This window comes from Akebia trifoliata, unplaced genomic scaffold (genome assembly GCF_017979445.1).
Source record: "Akebia trifoliata isolate Shusen 1 unplaced genomic scaffold, ASM1797944v1 Contig01415, whole genome shotgun sequence".
NCBI classification, from domain to species: Eukaryota; Viridiplantae; Streptophyta; class Magnoliopsida; order Ranunculales; family Lardizabalaceae; genus Akebia; species Akebia trifoliata.
In genome coordinates, this window is record NW_028237693.1 from 98,192 (window position 1) to 116,169 (window position 17,978).

Sequence of the window (17,978 nt, forward strand, 5' to 3'; positions counted from 1 at the left end):
ATCAATATTTCATTACAAATACTTTTTCTTTTTTGGATAAGTATAAATATAAATTTTACTAAGCCACGAAAGGAAAAAAAAAACAAAAAAAAACAAAAAAAGGAGGCTGAGATGGCCCTCACAACAAAAGAAAAAACATGAAAAAGAAAGTAAAGAAAAACTAAAGGCCCAAGGCCACCCAAAACCCCACAACAATTACCCGATACACAAAGAATGGCCCCACAACAAAAGAAAGAAAGCGAAAAAGAAAAACTAAAGGCCCAAGGCCACCCAAAACTTTGCAAAAATTACTCAGCATGCAAATAATCCCACTTAAATAAAAATATCCTCGAAGGAAACACTTCCAAAATCTTTGCTTAGTTTGGTCCAAAAGTAAATGTAACGCATAATCTTCAGTAGCACGGATAGAGGGGTACTTTTCTTTCCCTAAAACACTATTGTATTCCTCTCTTTTCAAAAGCCCCAACAAATAGCAAAAGGAAGAATGGTTTTTTTATTCCCCTTTGTGTTTGGGCTTGATAGTCCAAGTAGTAACTTTTCCTTCCTAACACAACCCTATCTTAACAAAAGTTTTAAAATCTTAAAAATGCACCTTTGTCACCTCTTTTAACATACTTAAAATTTTCAAGTGTTATTAAGATTTCTTTTGACAATTTGTGATAGTTAATGACGAATAAATAACAATATACACCTAATTTCAAATATTTAGGTCTTATTTGATCTATTTCAATGATTTGTGAGGATGAATAACAAAAGGAGGTCGAGATATTCATAATTTTAAAGATTAAATAATAATATTTGATCCGAATGTCTATTTTGCTTCTATAATACATGCATTTTCAAGGCTTTGGGAAGATCTATCTAGTGCTGAGCTTGTACAATTGAAAAATGAAAAAATAAAATCGTCAAAGTCAACAATTTCGACTTTCCCTTTTTTCAGGCTCGACATTGAGTAGATATTTCTAATATATCCAATATGCATATGCAATAATGGAGAAATGGACGCTCAGATCAAACGTTACACTTTGAATAAGAAATGTAATCAATTTCTAACCAAAGTGGAATGCAGGACTTCTGTTAGGAGTAGACTCCATGAGCTAAAGATGAAACGCTTTTTGTAAGTGTTGGAGCTGGTACAAGAAGGATCCATAAACTGGATCTCTAACCATCTGATGTTTTTCATCTGTGCTGGAAGGCTGGGCTCCTCCACACTTATTGTGTGTATTGCAGGTGATAATCCTAAGATTTATCTTAAAAGAATTGGATGAACCAAAGGGAAACCAAAAACTAAAAATAGGGGTTCGGGTCCAAGTTCATAGATTGCACGAGATGGCTCATTGTCCTTATTCTTATATCATTCATTATAATTATTATAGAACTATATTTCTTCTGCTTTTGTGATATGTGTTCCGTCTATTTCACTTAATCACATGTCACTTCTTTATTGCAGATAGGGGGGACTTCCATTAATTAGTGTAGACAACAAGTGCTCTTCGAACCGTGCTGGATAGTAACCCATCACATGGCTCTCAAACTCAACATGTGGTGGATCCCAGGGGACAAAGTCAAAGCTCTTGATCATTTGCCTCATACTTTGAGATATTCCTCCCTGTTGATCAAGTAACGACGTTGCTCCTAATAGGCTTAGTTTAAACTACTAACGTTCGATTTGGATAAGTCAAGTCCCTTCTATCAGTTCGCTTAGGCATGCCAAGCTTGGGTATGTTGGCTTTCAGACCTTGTATGCTTTAATTCTAAAATTTCATATTTTTTGTTATTCATTGCAAATAGGAATTGGATTCTCCTCCAAAGAGGGCAGCGTTCCATGTTGTGAGCCGTGCCTTTTGTTGTTGTTAAGAGTTAACTAGTAGCAATAGTTGGCATTGCATTCCCTCGATCTCTGGATTTCCCTATTCCTATGATCGGGCAAGTTGAGTAATCTTAATCAGAGTATAATGTCTGATCCAAGAGTCTATTTCGCCATTGTCCAATATCGAACTCCGAAAAATGAAAAATTAAAATCATTTCCATTAACACGGTCAATGATTCAATTGTCATGGTCAACATGTGAATCATTAATCTTGATGATTTTTATTTTTATTTTTATTGGTACTTCACATGAATAGATCTTCCCAAAATGTCCAAAACACACATATCATGGTGGTGGAACGAAAACTTTGACCGTACATTTTACTCTGACTAAGATTGGAGTTGGATAATCTTAATTAGTGTAACGTTTGATCTGAGTATCCATTTCACTACTATAATTTATACATTTTAGGTATTTCAAGAAGATCTATCCAATGGTAAACACTAAAAAAAACGTTAAAAAAAAAAGTTGAATTCATTGAGGTCATGATTCAATTGTCAAAATTAACAATTTGAATTTAGTCCTTCCGAAATATCCAAAATGCATATATTATTGTTGGAAAACAGACACTCGGATCAATCATTCAACTGAATCTTCAAAATTATAAGCATGTCATTCTTCATTCGTTACTCATTCTCACAAATAATCAAAATAGATCGAAAGTTACATTTATATATTTAAAATTATGAGTATACCTTCTCCATTCATCATTCATCGGTACAAATAGTTGGAATAGATGCCATTCGATGTGAGAAAGAGGTATTTTCATACTTTAAAACTTTTGTTGGTGCGCCAAACTCAGGGGATTTAGAAAGAAGTCCCTTTAACAAGGTGCATTAAGAAATTTTCTGAACCAGAGTTTTGGAGATTTAGAAATAAGTCCCTTCAACAGGGTGCATTAAGTAATATTCTAAAATAAAAACACCCACGTTTTTCTTGAGTAACTTCTTGAGAGTTGGGACTTGGGAGAGGACTTAAGATGAATTAAAGTCAGCAGTCAAGGTATGCAAGACTAATTTTTCAGAGTAAACAGAGGTACCTCAAATTCATCTAATTATTAATAGAGTTAAACAAAAATAGTAAAAAATAAAATAAAAAAATAAAAAAATATTGAATAAAAAACAATCAATTTAAATTTCTCTGCATGTTCGATAAATCAATCAAACAAACAAAACAGAATTTACATAGAGACCCAACCCTTCTATCCTCTCTCTCTCTCTCCATGTTTATTTTTTCTCCGATTCGAACTCGGGACGACTCAGTCGAAACCTTGCTTGCCATCTCCATGGATTCTCCAGAGTAAAACAGTCGTACCCAATTGGGGAAAAAATGAAAAAGAAACAATCCCACCAACTCGTTTCCTTCAATGGTGGGTTAAATTAGTGGACTCAACTCGGTGAACTCGGCCGAGTTGAAAGAATCTTATACTTGCTTGACTTTTTTTTTCCAGCTTCGTTACTTCAGTCAGTTTGACTCAGCTCAATAACTTATAGCTCGGACGAGTCGAAACACCGAGTAAGACTCAGAATTTCATTATTAAGTCCGGACAAGTCACTTACCATGTAAGCTTCTCAGCAGGTCCATGGAGCAACGGCCGAGATTCAGTCCAGAAATCGACATTGTTTCTCAAACCCACATGGCGATATCTTTGGAAATCTTCGAGATTCGCGATCCGAGATGAGTTGCTAGACTCGGATCGTGAGATAAAACGGACGATTTCTTCGAAGAGCGACTCGTCACATGGAATCGCTAATGGTCCATCCTTGGCAAAACCATACTCTTCTTCAGCTTGAACAAGAAGTTTCTTGAAGACTGGATGGTTCAGGTACGTCGCGCGCACAACAAATCTCGTACAATCCCTTCCCACAGAAACCGCCACGTGTCCAGCTGGCACATCAGACGGTATCCTGTGAGAGATACGAGCTGCCATTGCAGCTTGGTGACGCCATCGCCGGAGCATTTGCCGGAGTCTGACAACATACCGGATTTTGCTACATTTTCCGATTGGTGCTGACATTTCCGGTCAAAAACAGAGACGAAGATGAATTGGTTTTTGGGAGAGAGTATAAATGGGGTTTTGTGGCTTAGAGAGGAGAATGAAGGTTTTATAAGGTTTACAGTACTAAAATACCCTAAATTTTGGAGATAATTACGAAGATAGGTTTATGTTTTGGACCTAGGTACGGTAAGAGACCATGTGAAGTATAGTCCATGTTGTACTATTAATTTACTTATATTTTGAAAAACTTAAGTAGTTGGATTTGAATTTCTGTCATCATGGGTCGGGTTTGTATTGACCCATTAGACCGAATAGTATTTCTCTTCCAATTTAGGGAGATGGATTGGGTTTGGGTCAGTGAACCGTTGAGCCAAGAATTCCACTTAATAGCACCAATATCTACAAGTTTGTTGTGGGTTCAAAGTGACCCATTAGGAATCATGGGTTCTGATTGATCCATTAGGGTGAAGGGATGATCCGAACCTTATTAATATGGGTTTAAAATGAGAAGAAAAAAAGGTGAGTCTAAGTGACTCTTAAGTCTTAACTTGAGTCAAACTGACTCGTATCAGTCTTACACTGAAATAAATAAGGGACAGACTTGTAGCACACCAACCTTGAAAAATAACTCTTTTCTATAACCACGATTTTAGTACTTTTAGATTAATGTTAGAGTGACCTCAGTGGGGGACACATAGGGGACGTGGTGGCGCGTGCATACCCATAAATGTGTTTTCTCCAAGATACAAGTAAAAAGCATCTACAAATATACATTTGCCACCACGTCAAGTGTCCCCTACTGAAGTCATTCTAGCACGACTCTTACCGATAATTTTAAGATTTAGTAAATTGTAAGCATGCTTGTTATACAACCAAAAATTTCTTACAAAATTATTGAACAAAAAAAATACAATTATTTATGTGAGCATGGTTAAAAATGAAAAATAATTAATAAAGGAATGCAACATTTTAATTTCTTACAAAAAACTCCTATCCCAAAAAAAAAAAAAAAAAAATCTTTTGAGCTTGATCCAAAGTTTTGAAAATTGACGGCTACCAAACTTCCACCTAACTCCAAATTAAAATAACAGTGGAAAATAACTTTAAAAATAAAAAATAAAAAATTGAACTTCTTAGAATTTTGTACTCTACAACCCTAAAGCATCGTGTCATGTTTTTTATGTCACAAGATAGCCCAATGACCCTTTGTAAGGGTGAAAATCCTAACTAACCTTTTGAGGCTGGTCCGACTCATTGCTAAATACCATTATGTTTAAATTTCACATTTTCTATTAAACCAACTATCTGGATATATTTCTTCTCTATCTTAATAAATTAAATAATTAAAAAAATCACAGAAGAAATCTCTCTCTCTCTCTCATTTGTTTTGAACCATTAACTTCGTCGTTCGTTGTAATTGGGGTTTTTTTTGTTAAATATGAGCACAGATCATTTCAATCGATTTTTTTCCTTAGTTTATCATGTAGTGGACCTATTAATATTATCTCAAATAGCATTTTTTATCACTTTTTTGTGCTCAATCTACTCTTTAATCTTCTTCCTAACTTATAGGATTTAGAATCCTTGATTGCGTGGTTGCATTCGTATGTGAATTTGGTGATCTAGTTAGCCTCAAATACTTATACAACAAAGTTTGGTTTAGTCAGGATTACTTACATTTGCCTTGCTTCTTTACATATATAATTATAAAGTTTCAAGATTCTTATGTTATTGCATGTCATCCTGATCAATAGCATCTCTGGTAATGTCGACATCTGTTGTCTTTCAAATTTCACGTACCACTCATCATATATAAACATCACAATCAACATATCAGTCAAGTCAATCTACTCAGTGTTAGATTTCTCATGCACTTAGGAAGTCTACTCTAATCGTTTTCAATGCAAAACAATCCTTGGGGATTCCATGTTCTCATTATCCTAATCTAATACTTCTACGACTTAGTCCTTCACTGGTCAACACAAATCCTAAACTCGATTTGGTTCTTTCTTACTCCCACAATTTCAATTCTTAGTAATTTCCATACTTGATAACCCAAACGGAACCAATACAACAAAAGCACCCAGATGTCAATGGTGTAAAAGGTGTTTTATCTTTTACATACCCTTCTTTCAAGGGTCCTAGATAATTCTTTCCTCATGACTTTATAATGATTTTTTTTTTTTTTTTTTTTTTTTTTTGTGACTGTGGCACCTTCTCACTTCCCCAAGTTGTCCCTTACACTAACGTCTTCAAAGCCCACTTTGTGGTAAATTTTACTCCGGTACCCTTTTTCCAGGTCGTAGTTAATTCATTCTCCCCGAGATTTGAATCCGACTATATATATATATATTAATGGTGCAAAAAGTTAAGTCCTTATCGATTTGGGCATGACATGTGGATTTAAAATTAGATTATTTTAAAAAAGGGGAACCCATTATTATTTTATGTAATTTGAATGAAATGCACCTTGGTTTAATAGTTAAATGAAGATAAAGTGAAGCAAGGAGACGACCAAAGGTTTGAGTGCGGTCCGTGCAGTTTGTATTGCACGAAGGCAAGTACAACCCAACCAATCACATGTGCAGTTTGAAAAATATGAACTCTTTCTCCCCACTTTAACTTCCTTTTTTGCTGTTATAGATTAAGATAGTGAGTCTATTTTTTTTCTCTTTGTGTTTACTCTAGAAACATTAAAGCAAGAAATCATAAGTCTCCGGACCATAACGCATGTGCAAGGGTGACCCATCCCATCTTTCTTTAAATTTCCAAAACACTCCCCCTTAAATTTTTTGGATGTGTATGATTGCACATGGAAAACAGGTGGAAAAATGATTTTCCTTGGAAAATATAATTTTCAGGTGTAAGATTTTGCAATTTTGATCAAAATCATTTTCCTATCTTAAGTTATTATCACTCTGGGAGGGAAAATGTGTTCTCTCACCTCAATACTAGGAAACGATTGTCCCGTCTTCTAAATTTTTTTTTCTTATGATTACTCTCATTCTTAAAAGACTAATGATAATCCGGCGCTCTTTTTTCATACGTCCCCATACGCTTCTTGACCTGGTAGTTACAGAATCATAAATCCTTTTTCTTATGTATCCTGAAGCAATGGATCTACGGTTCTATGATGGGGGTGTATAGGTACAGGGGCATCTGAAAAAAGAGCATCAGATCATCACGATTCTTCTTAAAATGAAAACTCTCTTTTTTGACATTTTTCTAGGGACAATTAAGTGAAGAATTCATATTCCATTGAAAATGAATTTCCTACAATCACACAAATCTTTAAGTTATTGGAAGGATTATTTATCTATAACTTCTCTTTGTTCTACTTGAGTGAGACATTGTATATTGTTTTCCTAGAAGAAAAAAGAGTTTCTCTTTACCTAAGATCTTCCATCTGCGAGTCATATTTGTTCCATATAGATCAAGATGAAAATTGTGGACTCACAACTATTTTAAGTGAATTAGTTGCCCATAAGTGGCCAAATCAATAGCACGGGTAATAGATAGGACTTGCAATCTAATAACAATGTATAGGCGACGCAGATATGTATTTCTTTTTTTATTTTATTTTATTGGCAAAAGATTTATTCAAAAAGAAGAAATAATTTACAAGTTTGAGTAGGAACACCTGAAAACAGGAAAGAAAAGAAAACGAACTTCTTGAACTACTCTCCAAAGACATAAAATTAGAGTTAATTTGATTTTCGTCAATAGGTACGTATATAACCATAATTTACCTAATTGGAGTTGGAACCAATCATCTTGATTTTTACCAAAATTAGTATAGTAAAAAAAATCAGATAAAAGTGGTATATATTAAGTTTTAGTTCTAGGTATAATGGTGCATGTTGGGGTAGAAAATACAATACAATTGCTTGTGAAGGTAGCTTATCTGAATACATAGCCAGTAAAATCTACAATTCTTGACATTGAAGATACCAATTTGCCAAGTTGGTTGAAGTTTGTAAGTATTTGTGCTACAACCTGGGTTCAAAACCTGCCTTCACCTACTAATTCCTAATCAATAACATGTTTGTTTATCAAAAACAAAAAATTGACAATTCATAGATACGAATAATCTTGAGACGGAGCACCCAAACCAATGCACAATTTAATTGCATCTTACCAAAGTTAGAGAGTAGGAAAAAGATAACCACCAGGAGCTAGCTGAGTTGGTAAGACTGACTAAATTTGTTCTTAGGTCATGCTTTCAAAACTCTATATACCCTTACACCAAAAGGTGGCTATTTAATGTTGTACATGTGCCAGGTCAGAATGGCACATGCGCCTTGCCAAAGCAACAAAAAAAAAAATGTGATAAAAGGGGACTCAAGAGAAACCCAAGATCGATGCGGATTACATTCATTGGAGATTAAAAAAAATTGATTAATTCAAAATTGATCGTTGTAAGGTGCACAAAGTTATATTTTGATTAGATTCGATTATCGAATGATTCCAAGAATAATAGATTTAGAAAGTTCATAAAATATGTATGAAACTTAAAAGAATGATTTTGATTGATATCGAGATCAATTAATGAATTTTTAAAACAACAATATATAAGTAGACTGAGATAAGAATTCAGTGTGATTTGCTACTTCGATTAAATCAAGTGTTGGGTCGATGTCAACTAGCATCTGAAATTACTCATTATTTAAAAAATAAAAGATAAAAAAAACAAGTGACAAATTAAAATAAAAATGGATCAGTCACTTTTTAATCAATTGATGAACCATGACCCATGAATCACTCATGAGATCACCTAACTCAAATCAAACCAAATTAATGGACCCAATCATAGAAATAGAAAAATGGATAGTTGATCAGAATATCACATTAATGGTTATTATATTTTTAGAGTTTCATTGAATTTGGGAACCTATGCATGTCTTGATTTTATTCTTATTATCTCCAATTTAGCAGACTTAAACATTAGTTTTTCCAATTAAAATATATTCTCCTCAACACTAAGCATGTGCTTGAAAGTTTGGTTTATATGCAGATTCCGACCATCAAATCTTTTAATATCAGACATCAAAAAATAGATTAATTGAAGGATCTTGTCCTCCAAATCTAGAACTATTTGGACATTTTACCATCCCATGGTTAGGTCACCTGACCCTCCTTTTATTATCCTGATTGTTCAGTGGGCCCATATGTGTGTTGTGGAAGGTAGAATCCATCCCCACAATATCATTAAAGCTTGTAAATCCTTGTTCTTAGGATTGAAGGGTCTTAATCAAAACTAACCTTAACTAATCAAAAATATTACTCAAAATAAAAAAAATAAAAAATTTATTATTAAAAAAATGCTATACGTGAGGCATTTTTTTTGCTTTAATACTTCATCTTTATACATGATTTTTAAACTCAGTATCGCGTCTCGTCTCGTTCAACTTCAATACCGAGTCATCTCGGACGAGTTTTCCGATACGTTTGAGACGACTCGTGAGAAAACTCAAAAAATTGAATGTGAGACGTAAAACTCAATCAAAAAATGACTTTGTGAGTTGGTCCCATTCAACTCTGATACCGAGTTAACTCGGACGATACGTCTCGATCTCGGACGAGTTTAAAAATCATGTCTTTATATCCCAAAAACTATCAAACCAATTATTTTTTTACTTTTAAGTATTACTTGTTATAGAGATTGTTGTTATGGTAAATCTCGAAATTTGCAATTCTATCAAGACCACATTCAAATAAAACATACAAATAATGAAAAAGAATAGAAAAAGAGAGAACAGATCAAGTTAAGCCAATTTTTGTTGATAAAGGAAGTTCGAAAATGAATTGCAATATTTCTCTAAGCATAGTCTCATGGATAATATATTGTATTATTAAATCATCTAGCATGATGTTTATATGGACCCCACGTGGTGATCCTATATAATTAGAAGAATCCTGGGGTGTTGGTCACTAATACCCATCAAACATGTTACATATTTTGTGCCCAACAATCAAAAAAATCCAACCCACCCATTGTTGAACCTACACATAAAGTTAGTCTGTTTCTCTCATGACAGGGTTTTCGGACCTGTAGGCTCGACTAACAAGGGTGAGGCAATTAGGCTCTCTCGTCCAAATCCCTCGGGTACATGCAATACCCCCGCAAACCACACGTACTCATATTTTAGTGTTAATTATCACATACCAATATAATTTTTACAAGAGTTGTGCTGGAGTGACCTCAAGATTGGACCTCATATCGCATATCTTAACGTGAAAGTGGATAGGAATCATAGATACTTTTTCATTTGTATCTCGAGAAAAATCATCTATGATTCCCATACACTTTCACATCAGGGTGTGCGATGTGAGGTCCAATCTTAAAGTCACATGGGTCAATTATAAGGTGAACTATATAATACAATTGAGGATAAACACGCAGGAGAGGTATTAATGTTGAACACATTATGTTTCTCACATATCACATTTTAGTAAAACTAGAAGATTTAGGGAATATACGCGGGGTTGATGCTTAGCAATTATTATTAACTATTCAAAGAGAAGGGTATTTTCGAAATTAAGTAATATTCAAGGTCGTTTTAGAAGCCCAACTGCTTCACTCACATATAAAAATCTTGACCTACGACGTGGCACCCCTCTCTTTCCAACTAGCGGTTTTGGATATATGCATTTTGTAGCAAAACCGTTGGGTCACATCATTCACAGAACCTAACGTGGCGTTGTTTAAGGAGGCATGATAACCGGTCTCATGGTGGGGCCCACTTGACATGTCGATAAACATTGGTCAAGACCGTCTAGGTTCGACGTAACTTAGTTGTATACGTAGTGCGATGGACCATGATGTATGTTGGTCTTAGTCGTTTGATAGCTAAAGAGAAAGAGTGATCTGGTGGAACTGAATTACATGTGTTCCCATGAATCAATATGATGATCAAATAGAGTTTCTCGAGATGTATCACACTCGATTTGATTGGATATGTTAATTGTGAATGGAGTAAATCCGATGCCAAATTATATCAAATTCAACTAAATCTAAACAAATTCAATAGACCTTGACGTCAAATTTATCCATTTTCTCACTTAGTGTTAATCCCTTCGTACAGCTTGTTCACAGATGTTAGATTTGAATTTTTTGAGTCTCGTTTAGATCATCAGGTGTACCTTAGCCCTCGTTATAGTGCTTTGACTAAGACTCTACTACTAGAGGGTGTCCCCATCTTCATCGATGAATCCACTTTTTTCTTCATTTTCCATGAGTATTGTACTATGCATGATTTGATTTTTCGGTACATTCCTCAATGATTCTTACATAGTCTAATGGAGTGATTGGTTGTCTTGCATCAATCGTTCTATGAACTTTTTATTTTTCAAGAGTGTTGCATTATCATCTCGTGCATTTCTCTAGTTTGCTCTGGAGCAATTCAATCTCTGGGGTGCAAAGCACGTTCATCGTGGGCTCCATTCCAATTTACCTAAAGTGCACGTTCATCGTGGGTTCCATTCCAATTAACATCCTCCCTAATTTTCGTGGCATCGTGACTTAGTCCTAACCATTCGTACCATTTCCCCTTGTTGCAAGTAACGTAGAAAAAAAAGGAAAAGTTAATCGTACGCAGGGAAAGTATATAGAAAGGAGAACTATAGAGGGATTAAAGGATAGTTTCCCACGGACGGTGCCCAGTAATGTGGGTAGCAAATCTTCTTCAATAATGATTGTGCTACTTTCCTATCACTTGCTTACAAATGCAAGTTCTTAATTCGTTACCCTCCATTCACCTTGTGATATCACTTTGACAATCAATCAAATCATTAGAAATTTTGACAGAGTAACGAAACTCCTTGATTCTTTGGGAGTAAGTCCTGCAGAAATCAATCCCACTTGTCTAATCATCATCATTGCACATCATTCTCATGAGGTTGAATTATTGGGAATGTTTTCCTTATCTAGAACACGTGTTGATTTTTGGGAGTGGTGTGTGTCCTCTTTGTTAGGTTTCTCGAATAGATACTTTTCCTCTATGTCATTAAATGTAAGTTGCTTAGGATAAAGATGTCCATAATTCTCGGCTCTTTAGACAATAACCCTTTCCATTTATCAAGTTAATCACAAAATGTGACATCCAATTAGTTCTCAACTGTTATCTCGTGTCAGACGAGGTCAAATTGTTTAGATCAATTTAAAATTATTTATTAACACATTAATTTATATTTAAATAATTATAATTTTTTAAATTAGGTGAATTAGGAGATGTAAATTGACAAAATCTTTTGTTTTTTCATATAAGTAACAAAGCTTTAAATTATTATAAAAAAATAATGAATATTTTGTACCAAAGAACATAAAACCCAGTTTACTTGACAGTTTTTTTATTTTACTTGATGAAATCTTCGTAAACTTGATTGATATTTTCAAAATATTGGACTAGTCAATGTGATGGACAAGTCAAATTGACCATTTGACTCGTTGAATAGCCTTTGAGACTTTAATCAACGAGTTTTTAAATCATGATCGTCTGAGTCTTGAAATCAATGTTGGGATCAATCCACAAATACAGTTTCTCAATTATTAAGTTTGAGGAAGATAATAAAAGATTAGTTAGAGGGTTAAGAAAATGATTAAAAACATAGAGACAAACATTAAACATTGTTAATGACTTGGGAATCTCTTTATGTTTTTTATCCATTAGGCTTTTTTGGTAGTTAAGTTGGTTTAAGGCCGACCATCTTTCTAATACTGCTTAGTTAGCACATGCCATGCACATTAAGTTCATATTTTTTTATATACTAATTCTCAAAATTGTTGATTGTTGTTGGAGTCAATCTCACTAACTTCAAAAAACCTTAATATTACTTTTATTTGATGAACACCAACAGAGCTAAATTAGGTGTTATGTTTAGTAGTTTTAAATATGTTTAAGGTATTGTGTTGTTATTAAAAAAACAAGAACAAAAATAAAAAACTAAGCGATCACAAAGTTCCAATGACATGTCTTTATACTCAATAGTGGTTTAACACTTAATGGTGATAAAGCTTAAAGTGTTTAATAAACATGATTATATATTCTTGCGCGAACATTGCGTTATCAAATGGATCACTCCTTGTCATCGACATTTTATTACTATAACTTGGTCGGTGATAAGAATCATATTTCTTCACTTTCAAAACAAACGATTGTGATGGGAGGATATTTTATAGGGATGCCTAAATGAAGCATTTCCCCAGTAGCACGCACTGACTCTTAGAATAACTATTATTTTAAAAAAACAATTATAACACGGTTATCCTACATCCTTTTTGGTGTGGGAGTTGTCCATGCGGTTGCACACCCAGACCCATGAAAGTTTCCCAACATCCAACAAGGTAAATCGGGAGGTGAGCCAATTTTGAACATATGCCCAGATAAACAAACCACTGTTGTTAGTTTTACCATAGAACCAACCTCTAGGGTAATTTACTAAGAGATTTTTTGAAAATTGGGTGTGAGAAACAATAGTGATAATAAGAAAAATAAAAAATTAGAAATAAAGAGATAATAGACTCATTTTTTATATAGTTTGGCAAGATTAGATGTTTTTCATTTCACTATTTTTGTGAAAAATATGGCAACAAACTCTCATTTTCATTTTCTCTTAGGAAAATTGAAAATCTCCTTCATAGAAATTCTAAAACAAGTTTTCTATGAATATTAAGTCTGTACAAATACAAAATTATTTCAAAGGAAAAAAATGCACAATAATGACAAGAAACAAACACAAAAATAGAGTTGTGTTACACCGCCTTCATTGGAAGCTGCGCTAATATGGCAGTGCACAGATAACCATAGATTTCTTTCCTTGAGATACAAGTAAAAATATCAATTGTTCTTTATACATTGCCACATTAGCACAATTTTGAATATCGTGTATGTAGGTACGTGATTTTCGAGTCCGAAGATCACCACTACATGGATTTGGAGTTGCCACCATTCTTTTTATAAAAGGGTATGAATGGTCACCCAAAAGATATTTTTGGCAAAAGTCATCATTTTGGCATCTTAATGACTTTCGTATGGATTAGGACATGACCATTTTAGAAAATATAAAGACAATAAATTTTTTTTTTGATTAAATGACAATTTTGTGCCCTCCATTGCGAGGGACTTTTGATATCGACTTAAATTGTGAGGGTCATCTCATTAAAAAAGAAACATTTTCATATTTTTGTCTTCAAGGAACAACCTTTGAAAAATGTTGATTTCGCAATTGTGGGCCTACTCTCATTGAATGAAGAAAGGCCCAATCATTTTTAACCTCAAAACAAAGTATTTAAAGGTTTAAAATAATTTTGTTTTTAAAAAGTGGTTACAACCCCTGCATTTTCGATCAAACAGAAGTCTGATCTATTAGAGGTAGGGGAGGGTGAATATTACATCTTAGGGGTTTTCTAAAATCGAAATTAAATAAGTGATAGAGGAAGATAGAAAAGGAATATGGATAAGTGAGAGAAGGAGAATTAAAATGAAAATCTTACTCTAAACCAACCTTGAAGCTTTTACTTTCTTCTTCCTTCTTTTTTTTTTCTCTTCTTTTTTGAATTGTCTTCTTACTCCTTGAAGGAGTCCTTTTGATCTTGATCTTGAAGTGTTGAGACTTTAAGGATGAAAGTTGAGATCATTCTAGTGTCAAGATTGATGTGAATTGGGATGTTGTAATGTGAAGATTTAAGAGAGATGAACTTTAGGATTGATAGTTGTAGATATTGAAGTTATGAGTTGAGTAGTTATTTAAAGAGATTGAGAGTTGAGAGGGTTGAAAGAGGGGATTCAAGCATAGATTTTTCAAAGGGTGAGAAGGATTTTTATAGGGGTTGAGGATTACTTTTAGGGGTATGATGGTCAAAGATAGAAGGTGGAAGATAATGTTATGGGATTTGAAGAATTTTGATTGGAATTTAAGATTAATGGAGGATAGAAGTGGAAAATGGTGCAAATGGATTCTTTTTTACCCAAATGGGTTGGATCTTTCAACATGTATGGGTTAAGTGTTAGGTGATGTTAGGGGATGTGGATGTTGGTTAGAAGAATGTTTAATGAGAGTAAGTATTGATATTTTAGGAGGGTGGAGGATATGATAACACATGACAAAAGAAGTATGGGGTGTGAATTATGTGAGTTGATTAATAAAATTGAGGTGTGGGGGGATATGAAAATGACTTGTGGAGTATTTTGAGAAGAATGTGATAGGACTAGGTGGTGGCATGTGGTATGATGTGGGAATAGTGATGGAGTGATGTGAATGATTTCTTTTGAGATGTTGGTTATGGGGGAGACATATGTTCTTCTTGATGATTATGGATTTTTGTGGTGATTGATGGTGATCATGGGTATGATCTTGGACTTGAGTAGGGGTTTAGAATTGACTTTTATGTATGTTGGGCTTAGGATTGGGTAATAGTTAAGTTAGGTTGTATTGGAGTTGGCTTAGGGTCATTGGGCTTAGGGGTTGGGTTGGATTTGAGTTTGTTTTAACATGATAGTTAGGGTGATTAGGGATAGTTACGCTCTAGGTGGACTTAAAAATGGACTCGAGACTTGATAGACGATTTGAGGTTATAGGGGGGAGGGGTGAGGGTTTGAGAAAATGATGGGGTTGAGAAAATGGTAGGGTTTAGATGATGAATTAGTCTTGCAGTGAGTCATTGGGCTATTGGAAATCCTAAGATTTTTTATTTGAACAAAAATGATTGAATTTTGAAAACTTGGGCCCTTAGACCCATTGACGATTTTTTTATAACAAAATACATCTTTTTGAGCCCTTTTCAAGTTGGACCTATTCAAATTGGGATGTCTATAGTATAGATATGAGATATTTATTATATGAATTTTAATATTATGTGGTTTGAAGTCGCCACCATCCTTTTTAGAAATATGTGTAAATGGACACCCAGAATAATTTTCTTAAAAAAATTAATTTTCATGATATTGTAATGACTCTCGTTCATAAAAAGGGGTCATGGTCTACCTAAATCTAGGTAAGGAGGTTCAGTTAGAGAGTAATGGAGATGTTAGGCACTCATACTCTCTTCATCATTTAGCTTTACACTTGAACATTTTTGAAAAATGAAGAAAAGAAAACACAATAATGAATGAAATACATGAGTGTGTGCAATAAGTGAATAATATACCTCAAGGAAATGGATTTCATGTTGGTAAGGGACATAAAGGGTTGTTTTATAGAGAGTGACACTCTTATTCAAGTTTTCACTTCAATAATATGACGAGTTAGAATGTTGGCTTAAGTATTTTGAAAATGCTTCGTGATTGAAACTCCCCTAATTACAAGGTCTTAAAATGCATGCATGTTATGGCTAGAAACTTTGTGTTTCAACCCCAAGAAAAGGGGACACATGTCTTCATCATTGCCATGCATGTATGAGTATGTGAGTTGTATACAATATGATGTCTGGTGGTAGGGTAAGTAAGGCTTCAACCTCAACTTATTTTGGTCAAACTGTCTTGTACATTCCATGCACAAGGTTGAAATTCAATCTATTTGCGGTAGATGAGGGTTTTTCACTACATCCTACAATATTTTAAAAATAAAATAAAATGAGTAGAAGAAGAGGAAAAGGAGAATGCAATAAACAAAATCAAATCTACCTTAATTTATTGTGTATTTTTACTATTATCTTTTTATTCTTCCTTTAAGATCTTCAATGGGGGTTCTTAAAAGAAAAGGAATGGAGTTTTAGGGTTCTTGGATAATGAAGGCTTAGAGAGTGGTATAGAAATTTTTGAAAAGTCTTAAGATTAGAAGAAAGTTGAGAGAGTGTTGAGTGAAAAATTAGATAGCATTTAGGATTGAAATGGGGGCTTGAGAGTATAAGATTTCTCATGGAAAATAAAAAAAATTTATAGAGGTTTTAAGGGGTTTTTAAGGATAAATTAGTCTAGTCCTAAAAACAAAAGGAAATGACATTAGGATTTAGGTTTTTCTTTTTGGATTTTTCATTTTCGTAATAGTAAAAGTGAAAATTGTGAAATAAAATCCTAAAGTACACTTAGTCTTTGATTTTTTTAGTAAACATTATTAAAAGTAAGAATAGAGAGGTGAGAAATAAAAGGTATTTTGAGAGGGTAAATGAGGGAATTACATGTGTAAAGGTGACATAATAAGTAAAAAAGTAGACCTTGACTTTTTATTATAAATAACTCATAAAGCAAAGGTAAATGAGAAGAGGTAAAAAATGTTTTTGAGTGCATAAATAAGAGGGTGACATGTGTAAAGTAAACATTGATTCTTATCTAAATAACTCCAAAAGTAAGAGTAAAGAGATAAATTTGAAATTACCCTAATAGAGTGTGACATGCGTCCTCTTTTTTAGAAAGGTATGAGATCACGAGCCTCTACGATTTTGATATGAGTAATGGGCTTAGGTTATCGTTTAGAACATAGACTTAGGTTGAATGTTTGAGTGTGGGTTAGCATTTGACTTATGTTTTAAAATGGGTTAAGGTTTAGATTTAGGTTATGCGTTTTGAAAAGGTTTGGATTTGGGCCTAGGTTATGGGTTTAGAATATGATCTTAGATTGGAGATGGACTTGGAATGGAAATGTGTTAGGTTTTGAGTTGAATGGGCTTAGGTTAAGGTAGTGAGTTAGGAAAAAGATTTTAGTAGTAAAAGATATGACTGATGCATATACGTGTGAGAAAATTATCAAGTGACACTAATATGGATCATGACCCCAGTAAAGGCCTTTTTGTTTTTATGGACGGACTTGTGCAAATTAGGGTGTCTACACATGATGTCCAACAAAGGCAGTCCAATATTTTCTTAAGAAATAAAGTGTTTTTCTTTCCATCTTAGTTATGTATATAATGATGTGCATGCTTCAAACATTATTTGAAGTGAACTATGTATGTATGTTTGGGGGGGGGGGTGTCTTTTGGAATTAACATTTGAAATGTATTGCACAAACTATTTATTGATTTACTCTTCTTCACTTTGATATCTTCATTGGTGGGGTATTTACCAAAAATAATATGATCAATTTTAATTCAATTGGAATTGAATGCTCATCAACATTTTTCTCTCTTATTTATCTACTTTTTCATCTTTAACTCTAGAAAGTTCATTTACGTTTTAT

At 33.8% G+C, this 17,978-nt stretch overlaps 1 pseudogene; it reads right to left on the reverse strand.

The window, feature by feature from the left end:
• Positions 1 to 2,999: 2,999 nt before the first annotated feature.
• LOC147380423 (protein SMALL AUXIN UP-REGULATED RNA 12 pseudogene) lies at positions 3,000 to 3,940 on the reverse strand (annotated as a pseudogene).
• Between the last annotated feature and the right edge of the window lie 14,038 nt (positions 3,941 to 17,978).